A 7,711-nucleotide genomic window follows, 5' to 3' on the forward strand; every position below is an offset into this window, starting at 1 on the left:
AATATCTTCTTCTATTCAGTAGGCTGCCTTTTTGTTTTGTTGATAGTTTCCTTTGCTGTGCTGTTCCATTTGTTTATTTTTGCTTTTGTTTCCTTTGCCAGAGGAGACATATCCCCCAAAAATTGCTAAGACTGATGTCAAAGAGAGTATGGCCTATGGTTTCTAGAAGTTTAATGATTTCAGGTCTTTTAAGTCTTTTATTCATTTTGAGTTTATTTTTGTATAGGGTCTGAGAGAGTAGTCCAATTTGATTCTTTGCAGGTAGCTGTTCAGTTTTCCCAACAGCACTTATTGAAGAGGCTGTCTTTCCTCCCTTGTATATTCTTGCCTCCTTTGTCATAGATCAATTGATTGTATAAGTGTAAGTTCATTTCTGGGCTCTCTATTCTGTTCCATTGATCTATGTATCTGTTCCTGTGCCATGCTGTTTTGATTACTGTAATTCTGTAGTATAGTTTGAAGTCAGGAATCATGATACCTCCAACTTTGTTCTTTCTCAAGATTGTTTTTGCTGTTTGGGGTCTTTTGTGTTTTTAGATAATAAATTTTAGAATTATTTGTTCTAGTTTTGTGAAAAAAATGCCTTTGGCATTTTGATAGGGATTGTGTTGAATCTGTAGATTACCTTGGGTCATATGGTCATTTTTAACAATACTAATTCTTCCAATGCATGAGAACAGGGTATCTTTCCATCTCTTTGTGTCAACTTCAGTTTCTTTCATCAATGTCTCATAGTTTTCCAAGTACAGATTTTTCTTCTTTCTGCTCAGCTTGGGTAATTTCCAATACTCTCTCTTCCAGTTTGCTAATCCATTCCTCTGAATCATCTCATTTACTGTTGATTCCTTCTAGTGTATTTTTTATTTCAGTTATTGTATTCTTTATCTCTGTTTGGTTCTTTATATTTTTTAATTCTTTGTTAAAATTCTCTCTGTGTTCATCCATTCTACTCCTGAGTTCACTGAGCAACTTTATGATCATTTCCTTGAAGTCTTTATTGGGTAGATTGCTTATCTCCACTTCACTGAGTTCTCTCTCTCTTTTATTTTATTTTATTTTCTTTGAGATTATGTCTTAGTCCTTTGTTTGGAACATACTCCTCTGTCTCCTCATTTTGCTTAATTCTCTGCATTTATTTGTATGTATTATTAGGTTGGTTATGTTTCCCAGTCTTGGAGAAGGGCCTTGCATACAAGACATCTTATGGGGTATAGCAGCACTCTCCCCTCTGGTCACCAGCACTATATACTCTAGGGGCACCCCCTGTGTGGGCTGCATGGGTCCTGTTGTGGTAGGGCCAACTACTGTGGGTGTGCTGGTAGGGAGGGCTGGTCCTTAGCCTCATTTGTTTTCATGCCCTGCCTCGTGTGGTGCCTGCTGGCTTCTTGGTCAGCAGGACCAGTCCTGGGGCAGCTGGCCTTGGCAGCCAGGAGGTCCAGGTCTGGTGCTGGCTCACTAGTGGGTGAGGCCAAGTCCCTTCTTGGTTGTCTGCACATCCTGGGTCTCCTGGGACTGGTGGAGGCCTGCTGGTGGGCAGGTAAGTCCTCAGCCCTAATAGGCTAGAGGGAGGACTCCAAAATTTTGCTTGCAAGTAGCACTTTCCTTGTGGTAGAATGGACTCCCCAAAATGTTTGCTATCAGCTTTCATGTCCCCAGGGGGAACCCCAGTGACATTCTGCCTCTATGGGAGACTCTCCAAGATTAGCAAGTGAGTCTAACTCAGGCTCCTTTCAAACTACTGCCTCTATGTTGGGTCTCAGAGAATGCGAGATTTTGTGTGCAGCATTTAAGAGTCTGTTTCCTACAGCCCTCTCACTCTCCCATATGCAAACCCCAAGACCTTCGAAGGAGATGTTCTGGGGGCTCATCTGCCCAGTGCAGGACCTTTAGGCTAGGGAGCCCAATGTGGGGCTCAAACCACTCATTCCTTGGGGAGAATCTCTGCCGTTGTAATTATCCTCCTGTTTGAGGGTTGCCCACCTGGGGGTGTGGGTCTTGACTGTACTGCGTGTCTGCTCCTCCTTCCTGTCTCATTGTGGTTCCTTCTTTATATCTTTAGTTGCGGAAAATCTTTTCTGCTTGTCTTCTGGTCATTCTTACGGATGGTTGCTCTGCGAATAGTTGTAATTTGCTCTGCCCATGGGAGAAGGTGAGCTCAGGGTCTTCCTACTCTACCATCTGGCTACACCTCTGTCTCTACCTTTCTTAAATGGACAGCAGCTAGCACTGGGTCATGGGAGAGGAGGCAGAGGCTGGGAACAAAATTTGATTGGCCTTGTCTCTTTGAATTCGGATATTTGCTCTCCGCACCTTACATCCTTCACAGTCTGTTCTTGATTGTTGTTTAATTTACTGTAAAGCCCTGGAGTGGCGCAGCTGTGTGAAGGATAAGAAGTAGGGTCGGTCTGTGGCTGTTGAGTGACAGGCCATCCAACTCACTGAGGGGAAATTGCTCTTTGAAGGAGAAGTAGTGAATCGTTTCTGGCCTGGATCTAAGTTAGGCAGCTGCTTGGAACAGCGACAGAGCAGGCAGCCCTGGGCTGGATCCCTCAACGGTCATTTGTTTCTGCTGAAAGTGTCACACTTTGCAAGTATGCTATGGACAGGCCATTTGACAAGTGGAGAAGAGCAGTCATGGTGCATTCATCCTGGCTTCCTAACAAAGATGTTCCCAGGGCCTTCTGGCTGCGAGCTGACTCATCTGGGTCAGATCAGCATCACAGTGGGCCCACTTCTCTTTTAAGATGGCCAATAGCTGTTCAGTCATTCTCTCATTGTCTGATTTATTAGCACAGTGGTTCCCAGCTGGGTGATTTTGCCCTCTAGGGGACATTTGGCAATGTCTGGGGACAGTTTTGACTGTCAGAGCTGGAAGGTGCTACTGGCATCTAATGAGTAGAGACCAGAGATGCTGCTAAACATCCAAACAGCCCCTCCAACAAAGAATTATCTGGCCCAGATTGTCAACAGGGCCGAGATTGGGAAACTGCATTAATTCACTGAAGGGTCAACAAACATTGATTGGGTACCAGTGATGGCCAGGAACTATTCAGCACAGAAGACAACTGCATCCAGCTCAAGATTTTTGGGGACTCCCTCATCCTCAGTGTCCCTGTAGCTACTCAGACCCAGTAGGTCTCATTCCAACATTGGTTCCTTGGTCAGATGGGATGGCACTTGCTTTTCAGACCCCTCCAATGGCTGCTCCCTATCCTAATTAGTTCTGATCATGCACCAGGCCCAGGTCTGGGAGGTGGATGAAAGGAACCCAGCACCCGAGGACCAGGTGCAGATGGTGTCAGGCAGTGCCCGGGTGTGGAGGCTGACCGTGGAGTAGCCCCATGGGGTACAGGACTGTGGTCATGATGAGGGGGCTGTGTGGTGTGGAAGCTGATAGCAGGAGTCAGGATTTAGTCCTGGCCCACCCCTTGCTGGCTGTGTGGCTCTGGGAATATTACTTCACTCTTAGGGCCTTAGTTTTCTTACCTGTAAAATGGGAGCGTTGAAAGCACCAAACGCCTGGTGTTATGAGGATGACACACACCGATCCACATGGAGATGACTCAGTGTCCCAAAGAAGTTTCCCTCTTATGAGCATAAGCTGGGGATATGAGTATTTGGAAACATCCTGGCCTCGTCCTTTCTGGGGCTGAGTTCTTCATTAGAATGTTGCCATTTCCACCTTCCTTTGTTTCCTTTGGACTGTGTTAAGTGGACATCAAATGGTCTTCTGGAGGCCCAAACTCACCTCATTTATGGTTAGGAATATGGATCCCATCTTTGTTCAAAATTTTGATATTTTGTTCATCATGGGATTTTTTGCATTAATTTAGATAAAAAAATATTGTGTTCAGGTATCATTTATCTTGATTACTGAGTTTTTCGACACCCGTAAATTTTGCTCCCAGTGCAAGTGTCTCACTCACCTCACCGTCGTCCTGGTTCTAGATTTGCCAAATGATTCCAGCAGGCAGGTCTTCCCTCACTGTCTCGTTCCCACACCTGCCCACCTTCCCCTACCTCCCAGCTCCACCCCCTCCCCATTTCTGTCTTCGCCTACATCTTCTCCTTCACTATCTCTCTTACCTTCTCCATGCCCACCCCATCTCCAATCTGAATGGAATCCGAGGGCAGGCAAGATGAAGCCTGGGAGAGCGTGTGGCTAGTGTGGCCTGGACAGAGCTGCCTCAGGACACCTGTTGGAGGATGGTGACCAACCTGGACAGCCCACTGCCATCTCATGGAAATTGTGGGGCTCATGCCTTCAGAACCTAGAGTTCCTAGACTGGTTTGAAGGCTGAAGACTGAAGTGACCATTGGCGTGTGCCTGTCTCTGCATCTCTGACCTCTCAGTCAACAGGGGATCTGCAGCCTAGGGTCTCGAGACCTCACTGGGGAGAAGAGCAAGTCTGCTGGAATCATGGAAGGTTTCCTTCCACTTTAGGGCAGCAGAGTCTGATGTACAAATCTCACCCCTCCCCCAATGCAGAGAGCCATTCACGTGCCAGGGGGTCCTATTTGTGCATTTCCACAGCACTGGCTAGTCTGGATGCTCTTAGCAGAGGAATGGCCTTCTTCTGGCATCAAGTTCTGGAAGAAAGGATGGACTGCTGAGGAGATTAAGAGCCCACTCTCCACAGTGATGACCCCAGTGGAAAAATCACAGTGGATCCAGGACTTTGTAGAGTCTTCCGATCCCAGGCACCTCATAGGAGATTACTACCTTGGGTGGGCTCCAGAGCCTTGCTGACAAAAACCTGTGTGCTTAATATGATCAAGCTGTTCCTTGCCAGTTGAAGGAGTTGGAGGAGTCTTGTTAAGTATAGCAGATGAATGCACCAAGGAACACATCAATGGTAGTGGAGACAAGTCTCCCATGGGAGGCTCAGTCCAGGCCTGCTTTGTTCCGTTCTTTGCTGGAGGGGGGCCAGCTGGCGCTGAGGTTCCCGCCTGTGACCTGCCCTGTGAAGAGGCCCCCATGGCAGGGCAGGAGGAGAACCAGCTTCAGCCACACCAGAGTGCTCACCTGGAATGAGTGTTATTTACTGACTGGCCCAGAATCGCGTACCAGGACCCCCCAGGTGGAGGTATGCCCTCACACCTCTTTCCTGTGCTTCTCCCCCCAGCCCACTGGACTTGGGTGCCCTCTGAACCACACTCCTGCACATCCCTCTTTCCTCTCAGTGCTTACTTGTCCAGCTAGCGGTCTTGGGTCTCTCACTTTACCTGAAGCACTAGTTTCCTGACCTGGCCCCACCCCCCTGCCCCCACCAACCTCTTTCTAAAGGGCAATTCTGACCTTGGCTTCAAACTCTTGGCTTGATCACAAGGTGAAGTGTCTGCACGGTGGTCCAGCTCCTGACTGCCTGTCCATCCTCATCTCTGGATGCTCTGGCAACATCCAGAGAGCCAGGTGTGCTTCTCTGCACAGCTCATCCCGTGATCACCTCTGTGCCCTTGTTCCTGCTGGTCCCTCTCTATGGAATGGCCTTACCTCTCCTCCCATACTCCACCCTCCACCTGGTTAACCCTTGTGCTTGAATTCTGTTCCAGCACCATCTCTTCCAGGAAGCCCTCCGGGTGTTCTCCTATTCCCCCTACACCTGCTGAGGTGAGTGCTTTCACCCCCTGTGCTCGTACTTCTGTTGTGAGTCTCAACCCAATGACCTACCAGTGTAGATTTATCCTCTGCTTCCTCCATTAGAATGAGCACTACTTGAGGACAAGATCACTTTTCCTTTATCCCCCTGTACCCTTAAGACCTAGCGCAAGACTAACCCAGAGCGTACAGTCACCAAATGCCTGTCTCTACCAACGAAGCCCTATTCTCTGCCACCCCCACAAGGGGGTTGAGGGCAGTGGTAATGCAACTTCTTCTTAACACTACCAGTGAAATGGACAGATATGTTGTATCAGGGGTCCTAACAAATATCTAGGCCAACATAATGATTGGGCTGGTGGCTGAATGTCATCCACCAGAGAGCTTTCCTGCTTAACATTGGGCCATTTCATCCAACCAAGCCTGGCTTCCTCTTTTAAAGTTTCCCGTGGCTGATGTGTCCATGGAGTTCTGATTTGCAGAGAGGTGATCTTTGGCTTGCCTTAATGAGAGGGTGGGGAAACTTCTGGGGGCACTGATACCCTTGTTCTCTTGAGATCAGCACCAGGAAACCCCTCCAAACTTAATTGTTGTTGTTTTTTAAAGCGTTAAGCATATCTTGAATATGTGAGAATTATAGACTATTCCCAAAGGCTACCCTATTGCAACTTGAGGCACGCACTGTCCCTGGGCATGCTGTTCCTTGCTCTGGCTGTGGAGGTGAAGGCTCACGGGAGGACCAGAGGCAGGGCTGATTTGTTCCGTGGAGAGGAATTGTGTTGGAAAATGTGGATTTAGAAGTGGGTCTGAGCCAAGGTGCACCCCTTATGGGATGTGTGACAAAGACAGGTTTCCTAACATATCCAAGCAACAATTTCCCATATATAAATGAGGGTGGTAATGATACTTACATGGCAGGGATTTTGTAAGATTTCAGTAAGAGTGCTACGGGAAGCAGCTGGGAATATACTATGTGTTCAGCCAATGGAGGCCATGGGAATCATCTTTCCAGGGCCCCTCTGTAGGAGGAAGTTCTCTTTCTTCCCTCTCCTCCCCAGCCCTGGGCAGCCACTAATCTACTTACTGTCATAAATTTTTCTATTCTAAACTTGTCATATAAATGGAGTTACACAATATGTGCTTTTTGGTGACTGGCTTTTAAAATTTATCATGATGTTTGCATGAGAGAGCAGCCAAGACAGCAGGGTAGAGAGACCCTGAGCTCACCTCCTCTCACGAGCACACCGAAATCACAACTGTCTGCAGAACAACCATCGATGAAAAGGACTGGAACCTACCAGAAAAGACCTTTTACTACTAAAGACATAAAGAAGGAACCACATCAAGATGGGTAGGAGAGGCGGACTCACAATATAATCAAAGCCCATAACCCTCGGGCGGGTGTTCCACAACCTGTAGAATAATTATATTGCAGAGGTTCCCCCATAGGAGTGAGAGTTGTAAGCCCCTTATCGGGATCCCCAGCCTGGGGGTCCAGCACTGGGAAGATGAGCGCCCAGAGCATTTGGCTTTGAAGGGCAGTGGGGCTTAATTGCAGGAGCCCCACAGGACTGGGGGAAATAGAGACTTTGCTCTAAAATCTCATGCACACTGGGATCCAGGGTAAAAGTAGTAATTTGATAGGAGCCTGGGCCAGACCTGCTGGTCTTGGAGAGTCTCCTGGGAAGGCTGGAGGTGGCTGTGGCTCACCCTGGGAGCACAAACACTGTTGGCAGACATACTGGGGAACATTCAGCCATGTGAACACTGATGCTGCTGGTGGCTGATGTCTTGGCTCATTAGCACCAAGACATGGCACAACCCAACAGACTATAGGTGCCAATGCTGGGACGCCTCAGGTCAAACGACTAACGGGCAGGGACACAGCCCCACCCATCAGTAGACGGGTTGCTTAAAGACTGAAGAGCCCATAGCCTCCTCTGGACACATGCCTAGGCATGACCCAGCCCACCAGAGGGTCAAGAAACAGCTCCACCCACCAGTGGGCAAGCACCAGGCCCCTCCTGCCAGGAAGGCTGCACAAGCCTCTAGACCAGCCTCACCCACCAGGGAGCAGACACCAGAAGCAAGAAGACAATGATCCCACAATGC

The sequence above is a fragment of the Neophocaena asiaeorientalis genome, unplaced genomic scaffold (assembly GCF_003031525.2).
Source record: "Neophocaena asiaeorientalis asiaeorientalis breed wild unplaced genomic scaffold, Neophocaena_asiaeorientalis_V1.1 scaffold98, whole genome shotgun sequence".
NCBI classification, from domain to species: domain Eukaryota; kingdom Metazoa; phylum Chordata; class Mammalia; order Artiodactyla; family Phocoenidae; genus Neophocaena; species Neophocaena asiaeorientalis.